Source organism: Vanessa tameamea, chromosome 20 (genome assembly GCF_037043105.1).
Source record: "Vanessa tameamea isolate UH-Manoa-2023 chromosome 20, ilVanTame1 primary haplotype, whole genome shotgun sequence".
Taxonomy (NCBI): Eukaryota; Metazoa; Arthropoda; class Insecta; order Lepidoptera; family Nymphalidae; genus Vanessa; species Vanessa tameamea.
The window spans coordinates 170,935-188,381 of record NC_087328.1 but is presented as its reverse complement, the minus strand read 5'-3'; the positions used below and the strand labels follow the sequence as shown (position 1 = coordinate 188,381).

The 17,447-nt window shown below is 35.4% G+C and overlaps 1 protein-coding gene across 2 annotated transcripts in view; it reads right to left on the bottom strand.

Annotated features, from left to right (window-relative positions):
- LOC113403777 (fibroblast growth factor 3) overlaps positions 1-17,447 on the bottom strand; it is a 162,283-nt gene that overhangs the window by 3,662 nt on the left and 141,174 nt on the right. The window lies entirely within an intron of this gene.

The following is a 17,447-nucleotide window of genomic DNA, read 5'->3' as shown; positions in this document are numbered from 1 at the left end:
AAAACGTTAGGCGTTTCAAAATGAGATGAGAAAGCGTATCAGGGAACTATTAGTACCGTACGGGGGCCTATTATCCGTCTGTAACCGAGCATGACTGTCGATAAAACTGTCAAACAGTCGGCAGCTAGTCTTTAAGCACACATCAGGCTGTACAAGGCGTGCCCGACAATTTCAGAGCTAAATTGGTACCACCCTTATAGGAGCACCTCCGCACTATTACTGTGCCTCAACAAATTGGCTATTTTATTCATAAATATGTATAAGTGAAGCCGCAAGGCATAGAGGCTCTTAAATTGTCCCATGACATTGGCTTGCGTATATTCTAACTGGCATTATACGAAATTAAACTGCTCGTTCACTGGTTCGTAGGAAATTTTATTGCTATATTATTTTAATATATGCGACCTCTCATCGGCGACACAAACACGCAGTACAGTATCAATTATTATTCGTGTTTAATGTATATTTAACGATTTACTTCATATTTTATGAGTGAGTTAAAGAGACTGATGAATTTACGTTTGCGAATGCTCGTTGTGTTTGTGCTGACTCAATGAATCTGTATTTTATATATCGTGATGGACTTGCAGCTTTGTTTAATCATCCAATAACCAGTTTCAGATTATTTAGTCAACTGTTTATGTGAAAAAGTGAACGCACATGTCATTGAAATGAGGGGGTGACTGAATACCTGAATATAGCATTGTATGTCGCGATATATCCCGTATTCCTGTGGAGGATCGGCCCACGCGTGGATTGAAATAATATACAGTTGGTCTGATTTACTCGACTTGTAATTTGCAACATCGGAAGTCCTCAACTCGTGAAATATCGGTTAAGGGTATGCAGACGCGCGGCCGGAGTCGCTTTCGCTCTACATTTAGACTTCATATTTTATTCATTACGCCTCATATTCTATTAAGATATTTATTCTTGAGTATTTGTGTTTAATCGGCGTATACGCTTATTCAAATGAATTGAATTCGATACTAATTAATTATTGTATAATTTTCACAATTATTTTTATTTTTGGGTAATTTTACAGATCGAATCGTGTGATCGTGTCTTTTTAACTTAATTTACGTTTTAAAAGTAACCTTTTTTTTCTATTGTGAACTGTGAACGACGCTAATTATTACTCAGAGTTTTCGGGGTTCTAACTTTATTAACTAAACATTTTGGACACTTAAGTAAAGTATGTTTTCTTTTAACAAAATATTATCGGTAAGGGCGCTGCGCATTCACTGTGAGTGGCACGCATGGTCTTTCTTTTAGTGATACATCGCCAATCCTGGCCTTAAACTCCCCTGGAATTAGTCGCGGTGCTGGCAATTGGTCGATACTAAACATTTGGTCCTATTGTTAGATGTTATATGCGTGTTTAGCCCAAATTCAAGCAAACTAACTGTGTAAACATTCGTCTCTATGTCCGAATTATACATTTGTGGCGTTTGCTGGTGTACCATTTCGGTCAAAATGTGACTGTTTTCAATGTAAGAACCTCCACTGGTGATAGAAGATTGATTCTACGTAGTTTAAATGTTACTGAAGATTACATTTTTATTTCACATATTTGCTCAAATTAATTATGTATTACTATTATTGTAAGGTCAAGCTCTAACTTCTTATCCGACCAATACGACTAACTCTTACTGGACAGTACACTGACACGTGTATAAATAGTATTATTGTAAAAAAACAATATCTTTTATTCTTAGGCCTTCACGTCTCAATACTTCAATTGATCGATGTGATAATATTTATCAACCCTCTCCCGGGTGAGTTGTGGTTAGCTAAATAAGATTTGTATCAAATGCAATACAACTAAACGCTCCATCATTAACATATCTATTTCATATTTCAACTAGTTTAATAGTAATATGCTCGAACAATCAACGGGCGAAGACGCAGCCAGTCTGACTGTCGGTCCGGATTATAAACTGTCTCTAAATAAAGAATCACAGCGAACCGTTTTCTGTGCGAGCGTTTATAATATTAATAGGAAATGACATATACTATCGTGTAATGTGTTTTTCTAAATGTGTATTAAATTTGCAATAAACTACAATTTCTAACAATATGTTGCGAACTGGGCAAACATAGTAAGCACTCATCTTCGCCTCCCATGGTGACGCCCGGGGGGTACATCAAGGATTTCATTGAAGCCAGCCGGAGCCCCGAGGCAACTATGAAATTAATTCCGAGTTTAAATCAAGGAAATGTATGTCCCTACTGTTAACAGTCGGAGAAATGTCAGTACGGACGTACGGTCGTTATTTGTAAGATTTTGTAGCTCATCTTGTAGTAAATACTTGAAGTTTAGGAGAAATGTTTGTTGATGTGTTTGAAAGTTATGACAAAATATTTGAAACTATCTTTTATATGATAGACGTACATTTAGATAACATTGACACTGGATATTTAAGGTATTCGGAACACAAGAGAAAATCATTAAGGCCATATATGTACTTGCATTTTGACAAATTACGCGCAACGCAAAAATGCAGCTTATTTAAACTTTCCGCGAGCGAAGTCACGGCGCGCCGTGCTAGCTGTGTATTCGCAGTGAAAGACATGAAACCTAGACAATAAACAGCGCAGACGGAGCCTCTAATTGTATGAATATATTTTTCTCGCTTGTTCTTCCTCCTAATCGTCCGAGATCGTGATCGTCAGCAAAATGTAATTTCTACGCCAAAACGACTACAAATTTACGATTAAAATCAAATACATCACCGTTTTCATCTCTGTGCAAGCGATTGTCGCCGTTGATACAATCCCACAGAGCCTATAACGCTGTGAGTCGTTTAAAAGTCAGATTCAATATTTCTATGATAACACGGGATATATGCTAATGCGGCTGTCTATTTGTCTGTTTGTTTGTTGGTCACGTTTACAATGGTAGCTGAGGATGCTTTATTAGACCGTTTGAAATTGCTGCCTATTTATGGAGGCATATTTTAAAACAGTACAATAGCGCTACGCGGTACGAGTACACGAACGCCGAGCGACGAGCGTCGCGGCCCGCGGACCCGTTCGCTAATGGTTCATTTGTGTTTGGTTTAAAATTACATTCAAATTAAATAATCAAATGACCATGTCATTTTTCCACTATAAAAGACGACTACTTTCAAAACAAAAACGAAAGGTTTATTAAAATTCTCCTCTCTATCGAGCACTTTTAAGTCGTCCTTTTTTCAAAATATTTTAAATTTAAACTAAAATAAATAAAAGAGGAACCGGGAGGCACTCAGTATGTTTTTAAACATAGCTTATTATTGCTTATATTTGTATTATTTAAATCTTAAATAATATAAGTTAGTAAGTTACTAAAAAATTCGTACCTTTGTTTAATTTAAACTACCTACTATTTAAAAAAAAAAAACATGTTAATTTTATTGTTATTCCAAGGAGGCGCCACAAAAAGAGTTTTAACAGATCAATACTTCTCCGACAGTACTCAATCAAGATCCCGCTGATCCGAATATTGTTCAGAATTTATCTTATCACGAGACCCCATTTCCAATAATAGCCAAGATACTGTTTAGGGAAATTAGATCATAAAGCGACGGTGTGAATGAAGCTAGAGATTGATTGTCGAGATATCGACAGTCGATAGAATATTCAAATGCCCTCGCCCGTTCCCCCTCGTTGTCGTAATTCTAATAGCTTTATTTAATTAGCTTTCGTAAGATTCAATAAAATTATTATGACTATTTTATGACCACTGTAAGAAGCGAAACGCGTTCAGTACTTTTTTAGTTTCGTCATTAACAGATATATTTTCATTAATTCGTTTGTTTATTATAACGATTAATTATATCGTAATTAGTATTGGGATAAAATTAATATTGAATATTATTGTCTTTTTAAAGTATGCTTAATATTAAAGTAAATTATGAATGTAATCATTAAATTTGCTCTTTGATAAACGACATGACAAGACGTTGCCTTAAGTTCAAACGATAGGTTTAAAAAGAAATACATATTCAATAAGTCTTTAAAATTATGTCCAGTCCAGATAGTTTAAGATGTAATCTTAATCACAAGTAATAGGAAGTATATTTATGAGCTTATAAATATTTGAACGCGAATGAAAGCGCGCGATGAACGTCAGAGTATGAAATGTAAATGAATATACCCGTTAACTGTATTTTCTAACGATATTCTAATTCCACATGCAAATGGTTATTCCCATACTGTTTACATTTATTTTCCATAGATAAATCGCGCCAACCTCCCGGGTCAAGCGCATCATCGTGAAATATCGATGAGATCGTATCGATAAAGGACAATAGGGCATCACTAGTGCAAAGGTTATCGTTGCCGATCTTTATGTTAAAAACATTCTATGTCCGTTTGACGGCTGCAGTCCTTGTAAAGAGGTACAGGTTCGAATCCAATTCCCGAGTCCATTTCGACAACATACGATCTTGTCACGCGTCAATAGCGGAGCGATCGTAAAAGTAATTTATTCCTCGAGAATATATGTTCGATGTTGTATGTTGTTCGCGATCTGTATCCTGCGGTCGTTTGTGTTATACGGAGAGGCGTAGCTCCACCGCATATAAGTTCATTTAACTATTTGTTGAGTCGCGACGGCTCAGTGGCTAGAACACATGGATCTTACCGAAAATTGCAGAGGCAAAACTACAATAATCTCAGCTCAATACCAGCGTGGTGGTAAAATTTAAGCAGTGCTTACTTTTAAAGCATTATTATTTTTAAATATATCATATTAATATAGAAAATATTGGTGGCATTTAAATTAAATTAGCTGTCGCTTAAAACAGCCGAATGATGTCGGTCAATCTTGAGCATAACAAGAGTCCGGGTGCAAGCAGTGTTAGGTGATCTTCCCTACCTTACAAAAATTGATTTTTTAAAGAGCTTCTGGCATGTTTCACGGATGGTCTAAGACGACAACCATCGAGGTGCACAAAACGCGCGGTGCCCGGATATTTTGTATCCTTTGTAAACTGTGTTAAGACGGGCCTAACATTTTTCCCAGTAACATTATTTTTTATCAGAAACTAACATATATTAAACTTTATCATCTGAATTTTATTAGAAAATATTTTACAATTTTAACGTTTCGTATAAAACAAGTCTAGTGCAGGAGACAAGTGTCAAATAGATCCAATAAATCCTCTGATCGGGGCCATTAAAATTATATCGATTTAAGAAACCTGATTCTACCACTTCAGAGACGTCATCGGGGGAATAAATTAACACTAGATTCGCAGACGACAGATCAATGCTAGGATATTCTAAAACCTTCGAAATCCATCAAAATACTGGGAAGATGTCGCTGCAGACCTTTGAATGGCGTCGCCGACAAGATTTCTCGGAAATCTATGGAATCAGGACGCTCTCTTAAGTTTTAGGCAGGTCCCACATCCTGTTTTGTGAGTTGACCTGCATTTTATCCTCCAGCAAAAACTAATTCAGAATTTGGAAGAATCATTAATATACAACCAATAATGGCGTGCTCGATCTAATTTGATTTTTATCGGTTTCGGTAAGGAATGTTATTATTTTCGGCGCGTTTGTGCACTACGCACGTTTGTTAGATATTTTTTATTTCATATCATCTACTGACTGGATGCATCAATTGCGGTATAGTTATCGTTAGATTTGTCGTGGCAAATGCAAGTTTTGTGAAGTTGTATTGTATAATCGGCCGGAATCTAAAAGTTAGCAGTGTTTACACTCTCGTGAGGTTATCAGGGCACACGTGTGCACTGTAATACCCCCTGCGCAGGTTTTGGGGTCGAAATTCGTTACTATGAGAATTCATCATAATCATAATTTTGCTTAATGTACCCTTTAATGTTTACAAATTATCTTCTGTACATAAAAGCAACAAATTGATTAATAATAAAAAATAACTGCGGCTCTTGGCAGTCTTAAGCTGGGACTGAATATTTACACACGACTTTTGCATTTACAGTAGCAATATTTGTACGTCTTAGCGTATTACAATCCGTTGATGACTAATTGTGCAGACGCGTTTTAATCTCGAGTCTTTAGGACGACTTTACTTTACTAATTACATACTATGGGTAATATATAACGGGAACACAAGAAAAACAACAAAAATGTCGTGTACAGACACGTATTCCGCGGATGCGTCTCACTAAATCTGTCGGGAGTCGTCTAGCGTAATTGACGTATTTATTACGGAATAAATAACTCTCGAAGGGAGTAAATTACAAAGATGGCTAATTTACCGGTCGCCTACCAATATCTGTATGACGGTAAGTTGAAATTCAACGTTCGTCTATAGTCGCCTACACGTATGAATGAGTGGCGTCGTCTGTCTGAATGGGAATAATGTTTCACTTAGGTATAGTAATCATAAAACCTTAGTATTTTTTATGATTAACTGTTTATGAGTACTACTCAGTTTCTTGCCGGTTCTTTTCGGTAGGATACCTACATACATACATTCCGAAGCGTTAGTAGCTCTAAATTTAATTCAAATCTGTCACTTGACAGTCAGACAGAAGTTATTTTATGAGCCTTCTTGAATAAATTATATTTTGATTTTAATCAATTGACTTGTTTTAACATAATTAGTAAGAGTTGAGTTATTCTGTATTATTTTATGTATTTTATATGTCAAAGAATAGAGACAAGATAGATGCCCTAATATGTAATTAAAATTATCACAAGATACATTTTAATCTTAGTTAATTCTGAAATAGTGTTCGAGTACAACCTATGTCAATTTCAATATTCTGAATGATGAGATGCCCCATTTGATAGATCACTAGAATTTAAATCGAAGATTCCCGCTTTAAATTCGAGCAAGCACGACTAAGTAGCCATGTGCTTAATTTGTGTTTATAATTCATCTCGTCGGTGGAGGAGGAAAACATAGGTAACGTAAGGAAGCCTGCGTGTTGGATGAAATTGAAGTAGCATCGTGGAATGAGTTCCAAAGCTTCTCCTCGAGAGGAGAAAGGCATTTCCTCAGCAGTGGAACGTTCACTTTTGCGTTTTATACACAGATAGTTATTGTGTTCCTTGTTATCTCGTTGTGCTTAATCAAGGGAATGATTTATTTAATACATTCAAACTAGTATTCCCGCCTGTGAGTCGTAATTGTAGAGGTCTAGGCGTTCAGGCATTTCCTGATTGGTAAATAAGTTAATAACAATAATTTGCTAAACCAATAATAATACGGCTTGTTACTAATCATAGGTTTCGTTTTTGCTCGCCGTCTCGTGCTCTTGAATCATTCGAGCGAACTTTTTAGTTGCCAAAATATATTTTGTTTGTTTAATCATCTCGATCTAGGGTTCCGCTTTTGAGATGAAAAAAACGTTCGTAGAATATGTGCCGCGAAAATTTCTTTATTCTTCTTTTAATGTTTTCATGATTAAATAGAAATTATGTAAATGTTATAATTTGTACCAATACGTACCTATATTCATATATATAAGTCCTATTTATTATTATTCCATTGTACTCACCGACATCTGTCTGACTTTAAATTATCTGAGATTTTGGTTTTAAATTAATATATAAATTTAAAATGCATATTTATTTTAAAATATTATATCGTTTTTTAGGTTAATTAATTATAATATATAAAAACAACAAATATCAACGATGACATTAATATCGTATTACATTATAAAATGTCATAACTCATTTATCTTAGAGTCGCAAATAATTTCCGTCAGACGAGCACCTGTCAAGCAAAAAAAACCCGATCGCACTTGACGTATATTTTACAAATACTAATTTAAATCTAGACCTGTCTCAATTTGAGATAAGACAAATTCACGCCCATTTAATTAGTAGATACTCTCGCTGATAATGGCCCCAGACAACCTTTGTAATGTTCTGAATATTTTTTTGCCTAATACTAATAATGGTGTGAACTTTTGCACCATAATCGGGGTCTTCGATTATATCTAGCCTTGTAAAATTTAGCAAATAGCTTAATATAAGCGGAGACTAATCTAATTATATATTTTAGGTACGGCTTCACGATATATGTAATCATTTCTTGATGTTTTTTATTACCTTTTTCTGGATAACATTATGATTTATATTTGCCGCATATCTGGGAGTAAGTTTTTTTTAATTGCGACAAACTTCGTATTATTTAAGTATAAGCAAAACGAATCCTGTGTTACAATTTTTTGTCGCACAGATAACGAAGAAGTTTATAGGCACTTTATTTTTTTTAATTTTCAGGTTGCGGTTGTGACACTTTAGTGTTAGCGTGTCGAGAATCGAGAGAGTTTTTATATGTTTACTAATGTGTAGAACAAAAGGTGTAAAAAAAGGAAATAAAGCGATAAAATTTTACGATCGGATACGAAGGTATTGTCACTAACGCGTCGGGTTATGGGAATTTAAACCGTGAATATTATGATGGTTATGATAACGCCACGGAACACAACGCGGCCTGTTCCGTGCGCCGCTATGGTTCACGTAGGGACCCATTCTATATTATTTATTTCCCATATACATGGTTATGATTAACTTTGGGAGGCTTTTCTACTAAAGAGATGCTCTAAAACTAACCCAAATGTCAATGTAGAACACGATTTAAAAATAAGAGTATTATTTAATATCTATTGATAGTAATAATGTGTAAAATTCTGAATACTGTTAGTTAGTTTGAACAAGTATCAAATTAGTTTCTTACACGAATCCGATGATCTTTGCGGATGCAAATTTGTTTACCGATACACCACTCACTGATCAAATATTCTATCAACAAATATCAAAACGTTGTATTTGCAGGTCTACGGTACATTCGAACACAATTGTACTCGAAAACTATGCAATTCAACTTTTACAACTATTATAATATTAACAATATAAATTTAAAAATTGACATTTATCATTTTCAAAGTGACAGAACGAGACAAAAAATCGACGATTTGTCATCTCCCTCTCTTAATACGAGACGTGACATTGAAACGTCACAGTCCATGTTACATTAAATTTTAATTTAGAAGGGGATGGGAGGCTGTAATCTTCGAAATGGTCCTGATTCTCGTGAATACAGTCATTTGTAATTCTATTACTTTATTCTAATCTCTATTTCTTCTTTTATTTTAAACATAATCAGTGTTTGATTGCTTTCGCGGTTCAACCTGCGTGAGTGCGATTGGAGCTATTTGCACTCAGAGTAACGTTTGTAAGAGACTCCGATAACATTGTCGGAGGCGTCAGAATGACTACAGATGGCTAACATTGCCGACTGGCGTGGTAAGTCTTATTTACCGTATAAATGGTTTACTGTACTTTTACATGAGTTCTCTTCTTGTGTGGCTGAATGAGTTTGAGATACAATAACACGAATCTGTTGATTGTCGTCGTAATGTAGCGAGTGGGCGGCACCGGACTAGCGCGGTTTGCGCAAGGGCTGCACGTTCATTAAGATAACGCATCGAATAGATATCAAAACAAATATTTATCTCGCTTATCTCTTTGTTAAAGACGTCACTGGAAACTCGCGCTAATAATCACGAGTAATAAATTAACTGACTAAAATAATTTGCTCAATCGCTAAGTGTTATACAAACACAAGCTACAATACAATGTTTTTTTTTTTAAATATAATGGTTTAGGCTGCATTTCTCAGGTACCTAATTGTTTTTTAAATAATTTTAACGTGTGTACCTATTTATGTTCTAATGCCGTTTGTGTTTCGTAATATGTTCTATCTATCTATTTAATCTATAAAGCGGTGTTTGTAGTGAAAGTTTTCTTAATTCAGACGAAAATATTCAGGCAATGCCTCGCTCGAGGCGAAGAGAAAATAGTTAACCCGGCGTCAAGAGGTCTAGTCAAGGAATATGCAAATCAAATAATTTTCACCTCGGACTCGCTGCGTTTATCATAATAAACGTCAACAGATCGATAAATTAATATTACAGGAGTTTTGCTTTGCTAAAGTTGAAACGGTTACACAATCGCCCGTGGATTGTGCGCGCAGGTGCAATTCGTGCTGTGAAGAAAGCGTGGGTTCCGCACTGTATTATGTATGCACGGTACCCGCGACGTAACAACAGGAGATCTCCCGACCTACTTACTCGTATATTGAATCAGACTTTTGATGAAATCCAGTGCGTGACTTCGACGTGGTCCAGATGGTTAACGGTTAACAGCTAGACGAAGTAACATAGCGATTGTCGTTCGTTAGTAGTGTGGCCCACAGGTGACAGAGGTATTATATTGAATAATTTAGACGAAAGCGAAAATCGAAGTCGGTTTGACGATTACCTGAATGCTCTTCGTCTAGCCCCCTGAAAGTCAGAAAGATTCACTATCCCGTACATTGCCGTCAGCTTTGGGAAATAATGTGCTAGGTACTGTAGTTACACGGACGCACTGACACATAAAATTGAAGCATAAACAAAGATAACTGACGGAACTGCACAGAGCCCTACCACCAAGTAATTTATATTTTTAAATAAAACTACATTTGCCGGTAAAGTAAAAAAAATAAAAATAGGTAAAATGTAGCAAGTCGAAATGTTATAACGTTATTAAAATAGTCCCGCGCTAACAGTATGTAAATATCGGAATATTTTATTTCCCCTGGCGACACTTAACTCCCGCCGATCTAAGATAAAAAAAATTCGATATCATTATTAATCACTAATAAATTTATTAGGAATTACAATCCCCTAATCTCTCGCTCGAGGACGCGGTGCCTTTAGTCCTTCAGAGAAATTCTTTCGACAATAATAAAAAATCCATAAAATATGAGATTGTCGATATTTGTACAAAAAGTTTGAAATAAAGACAACTGTGGAGCTATTCTGTAAGAACAAACTCGAAAATCGACTTAAAACTCGATCGAGAAATGTCATTAAATTACGTAAGTTGATATGCGACATTGAGTACAACTCAAATAATATTTAAAGTATACAAGTTCCAATATCGCGTATCAAAGCAAGTCGGCTTTCAACATTTTACGAGCGAGCATCCGTCGATTGTCGAATTTGTTTCCTACGGGATAACTTTGCTGACTCGGATTTTTATTTAAGTAAAATGATATTTTCGGTGGAGTTTACGACGCACCAATAAAAGTAGCTCCGTAAGTGTCTATTAAATGATTTGATTTTGTGAGAACGTTTGTAAGTGTGTCTGGAATTAGTTTCGTTGACAACTTGTATTTCGAATGTAATGGCTATTAATAACTCTGTTCTTGGGATATCGTGTTATCAAATAAGAAATATTAGTAGTCTAACTTATTGCGCGTAGGTTGGAGATATTGTTGCTGAAATAGGGCTTCATTATATGGATTTTATTATAAATTAAAAAAAAATATAAGTTTGGAGTTAATATTTCCGATAGAAATCGAATTTTACAACGATTTTTTTCAACTCTAGGAGGAGGAGTTCGTTCATTTCGTGAGTTCGTGAAATTTCTATATGCGAGTGGATGATCGATGTATATAAATACGAAACATTTTTATTTCCTTTCAAATTTTTGATTACATATTCAATTTGAAAGTCATGTACAGTTACACTAAAGTCAGTAAATCAAAACCCATTTTTGTTATTTAACAAAACATATCTCCTTCGCATAATCAAAACGTCGATTAAAGAGTTCCATAAATTAACCAACCCCCATTGAAATTCCGAAGGACAAAAATCAAACGGCCATAAATACAGTCATATTAAAACATAAAACACACTAAACAATCGTAAATAAAAATTACAACGAAAGCACACAATGCGATCGTTAATTCTTTTATAAATTATGTCACTTTTGTTGGACTTTTACACTTTTTCTGACGTTTTTTTCGACGGATCCTCGCGCCCGGGGCGCGCCGAGTGCTTGAGCCGGGAATAAAAATTCTTCGGTATACGAATATTTAAATTTTGAGGACGAAAGTGAGGACCACAGAAGTAATTAAAGGATCAAAGGAAGCGCTTATATTTTATACTTTCGCATTTATTAGAGAGACTTGAAGACGCCGAACACTCGTTTGCTATTCATGCCACTCGCTGGTCGGTCCATTAAATACATTGCATTTGCTTCTGTAAACTAAAATATTTAAATGAGAACATTTTAAAGAACTTTCGATTGGATATCAAACTGATTATTACTATTTGTTTGTTATAAATAATTGCTATATTGTATTTAGACTGCATTACATTCTATTACTTGAGGTTATCAAAGCATAAAATTATTTTCACAAAAAAATCGAGTAAGTATGAAACTCTTCTTCCATGACACAATATATGTAATATGTTTGTAGCTGGGTTGTTATTTTTGTAAATTAAATTATGTTTTTTATTAATTCAAGTGAATCTCAAAATAAAATATCGTTCAATCACAATCAAAAGTAAGGCTTCCTCTTATGTTTCATCGAAATGAGATATATCTTTGTTAAATGTCATATTGACAAAATACATATTAATAATAAACAGTATACATGTAACAAAATTAAAATAAAAAATATGTATGTTTGAAAATTTTCAAGTAAATCTTAGTTTTATTTTCCTCATAATAGTAACCGCTGATACCAAAGGCTGATCCATACGCTACGCGTCAGGTTAATATTTGAAGCGTTTCAATGTTATCATTAAGGCGAGGGTTATAAATCCCTCTCGCGCCCCTATCTGGAAACGATGTTTTAAGGATAAAAGTTTCTTTGTTATAATTAGGTAGCGACCACCTTACCATAATATACTTACATAATAAAATCTAACTTCGGCTTTAACAAGCGCTTCAACATCACTCACTGTATTACGTAATATGGAAGTTTTTCGTTTATTTATATAACCTGCTTGAAAAGAAATGTGACGTACAGATGGTAAATAAGCGCGGACCTAACACTTGTTGACTTTCGGGTTGATAATATATCCTATTGTAAAAAAATAATTGTATTCAAATACATAACTTGGTATCACTAATGTTGAAAAAGAGTAACTACTGAATTACTTGCCGGTTCTACGTTCCGAACCGGTGGTAGGTTCATTTAATACAGTTTTGTAAAATGACGATTCAAACGTGCTTATAAAATACTACTCGAATATTGTGTATTTTTATTTAATGTGTTATTGTTCCATAGCGTAATGCGACAGGACAAGAATCATACATCCTTATATTGAGGCTTTGCTACCGTTCTTTCTTTTTTTGTCTAGTAAAGATCGTCACCCTACAACTTTAGCTATCATACAAATGCAATTAATCCTTTAACATACAAATGATATCCAATTACTGATAAAGTAAATACATACAGTTTGATGGCAGTTCTCGGTAGAATTCCGAGCGGGCGACGTTTCAAAAGTACTCGACTTTTGATATTTGATTGATTGACTGATAAAGAAGTATTATTTGTGCAAGAATTATAACTTATTTAATATAAACACACACCACAATACCATTATATTTTTAAATCGAATGAATATAATTCGATTCGATTAGTTTGTGCAATGATTACGATAATACTTTCGTATTGATGGGAACAAGTCGGCGTCGGATGCTGTAACCGTAAGTTAATAGATATGAGTGATCGATCGGGCCTATTACCAGCTGATCTATTGTTAGCTAATCCCGGCGCTCCAGGGACACGGCCGATGGTCACCGTGAAAGTATTCGACAAGAGAATGTCATTTAGACGAGTAATTAATAAGTAATAACGCTGTGGTCGTCTATGTGGTACATGAGCTCTAAAGTATTAAAAACGAATATCATGTCTATAATAAGATTTACTTGGTGCTAAGGCTTTGTTTAAACCTGGGTATCATCGCACTCATCACATATTCTTCTGGCTAACAGCCGTACTTAGTATTGTTTTCTTCCGGTTTGAGAGGTGAGTGAGCCAGCGTAACTACAGCCACAAAGGACTTAATTAATTAGAATCTTGGTTTCCAAAGTTGGCGGCGCGTTGGTGATGTAAAGCTTGGTTAATATTTCTAACACCGCCAACGTGCATGGGCGGTAGTAACCACTTACCGTCAGATGAAACTATTTATGTCAAATACAATATAAATCTTACTGTGACGTAAATTTATTTGGTAAGTATGATATAAGCTGTTAATGAATTAAAATTAAAACTCCGTACAAAACACTTATACGACATCGACATCGATTTGATGGCTTAGAACTTTAACACTCTTTGTGAGCAATAAATTAAAATGTCTAATGGCTAATATCATGAATGTGCGTTGGTACGTTCCCCCTGACAGCTTATTATTTATAATGGCTACCGGTGACCATATAGGGTGATGGTAATGATCGAAACTATTTCTTTTTAATTGGCTCGATCTTCGATATGAAATGGATCTAAGGATCTTGATTAAGTTTGATGGTCCCACCCAGCAATGGTAACGTCATAAGTTGTCCTGTACAAATTACGTTTCAATAAAAAACGGAATTTAATTTTTAGTTCATAAGTAAAATTTTTCTTTTAATATCTTATTAAGATGACAATAAAAAACGATCTAATTAATCTATAATTTGGTGCCCTTGCTCTGACCTATAAGCTTAAAAAAACGTAAGCTGTTAGCCCAGCAGTGGGAAATATACAGGAACCTTTTCTCCAAAGAATGCTACACGAGATACTTCAATTCAAAACAAATCATAATCACAAAGTATGTTTGTTTTATCACATCATCATATTCTCACGCCTGCGGTTTAAACGGAACAAAAATAAAAGATTCATTAAAAGCATAACAATCTCCGTTAGATTTTCGTTCGGGAGATACGAACACGAACAGACGGACAGGAATCGAAGACAGATAACTGTTCCTTCTGAGATGAGAGGTTGTTAAATCCCCTTGTGATGACGCTATAGTTATGGGAGCTCTCTATATTACTGATATATTTGTTTGAGAGGAATCCTCCTGTATATCTACACAACCTTAAAGAAGTAAGATACGAAATAAGCTCAAGTGATCAATGTATGAACATAAGAAATATTGATCAATTTTTATTTAGTTTTATTTATATACACTGAGGCTTTTAACTCAGCGGACGACATGGCGTTAACGGTTCAAAATATTTCGATCAAAACTAATATATTTGCAGTTAGTGTCAACATTTCTCACTAGTACTATACTTTATATACATATTTATAAAACATCTCTTTTTACAAGCAGTAAGTAGAGTTCAAGGCTGGGAGGTTACGGTCTTATATAAGATTCTTAATTAAAACTGTCAGTTTATTAAGGAAAAATTATAAAAACTGTAGCGTTCGCGCTGTCTCGGCGCAAAACGAGGCCTTAAACAGAAATGCATTAATGATAAGTAGACAATTTTTCAAGTTGAAGCCGTCACTCGTGAGGACGAAACAAAAGGACGGAGCGATTTGGTGTATCGGGCGAGTCCTTTTATTGTGCCCGTGAACGATTTGGCCTATCTGAGTATTGTCTATGACAAATCGTCGAGCGTCGCCGGGTAATGAATCGGCTACCTGATTAATGGTGTCACTCCGCTTATCTGGGGTTAGTGTAGCGCCTCCTTAATGGGATTACCTCGACATGTGGGGGAATGCGAGGGCGCAGTGTGAGCAGCTAAGCGGGCGACGAGCGTTTTGTTCGTTTTATTTGTTAAGTTAATAAAATACAAAATTGTATAAAACATAAAGTTATAGTGAAAATTGAAAATAAGACTATTCTTAGTATGCCCGCCTAGATAGTCTGCGTATAATAGTATAATGGCAACAGCCTGCTGGGCTAAGGCCTCCTCTCCCTTTTTGGAGAAGGTTTGGAACACATTCCACTACGCAGCTCCAATGCGAGTTGGTGGATACACATGTGGCAGAATTTCGTTGAACTTAGTCACATGCAGGTTTCCTCACGATGTTTTCCTTCACCACCGAGCACGAGATGAATTATAAAAACTAATTAATCACATGAAAATTCAGTGGTGCTTGCCTGGGTTTGAACCCGCAATCAGCGGTTAAACGCGTTCTAACCTCTGGGCGTTTTCGGCTCACGCAAAATGAAAACTCACGCATATATACAGAGCCACCAAAGATTGTTTCATTGATAAGAGTACCGACAATTATAAACTCACTTATAGTGACAGCCTTTGTCACACGAACGTATTCATATATTTCAAATCAGAGGCAGTTTGTGTTCTCGATGATATTCAAATCACCGGAACCGTTCAAACGCAAGGTTCGATGGTGCTTGGACTGTACCTCACATTCAAAGGGTTCCACTTGACTACGGATCCTTAAACAGATTTCTTCAGTCATAAAATCAAAGTATACACATATCCTCTCACGCCAGTACCCGCCCACGTTATACTATCGTGAGAATACTCGGTGTTTTATCAATATGAGCCGACTATTGCTGTAAGCGCGTTATGTATAGACCACATAACATGTAACGACGGGTAATCGATGCTAGCTACAAGACAGATACATTTTTATATGCTGTTAAATTGATTCGCCCTCAAGTGCCGTGGAGCTGTTCTGTAAGAACACGAAGCTCGACGTAGAACTCGATCGAGTAGTGAAAGAAAGTCACATTTTATAATTAAAAACGTATTTCTCATCATTCTACGGGTACGGGTCGGCACTGCATTCGAAAGCCATGTTTTTAATGTAATTTAGTTGCTGAAACGATTTTGATAAGCCTCCACTTAAGTCATTTTTTTACACTTAAGGTAAATGCTATATTCAGAAGTTGGCAGAAACATCAAAAGCAATAAAAATACGTACACATATTTCTACAGTGGGTATGAAGACGTTTAACACATAATTAATCTTTGTGCCGCTGTTGGTTACACCCTCGGAATAGACATAATTAATAACGCCACCGTTTTTTGATCTACTATATTCTGTATAAGGTTTTTACCCTTTTCGACCATAAAATTATCGTTTTAAATAAATGCAATATTAAAAGAAATAAATATTAAAAAACTCTATAAGATAAATATGTAAATCAAATCAAAATAATCTTTATTGAAGTAGATTTATAAAATCACTTTTGAATCGTCATGTCACGTCACATTACGTTGAAAATACGTGTTCAGTAAATGTAAAGCCACCACCGGTTCGGAAAGTAGATCGTACCGAGAAGAACTGGCAGGAAACTCAGTAGTTACTCTTTTGCAACATTTTAATCGCGGAGTATGTATGTACAATTAGATTTATATATATCCTGCCTAACAATATAAACTAAGCATTTGTTATCGGTCATTAAAAGGTAAGGAATACATTTAAACTACTTGCACTTGTAACTTGAATATATGTATCAGGTCGAGCGGGAGCGCACCGCCGGCCGCTACAAGTGAGTCGTCGTCGTGTTCAAAGGGGAGAGTGTCACTCTTACTAGTTCACATTTTGCGTTCTTTGGTTTGTTTATTTAAAACAGGATCGCGGTTTGTATCGTAAATGTCCCACGATACGTTGCATAGTTTTATAATTATTAATTAAGATTCGATTTAAGATACGAATACGGGTTTGAATCCGAACGGTAAATTATGTTGCGAGTGATTTT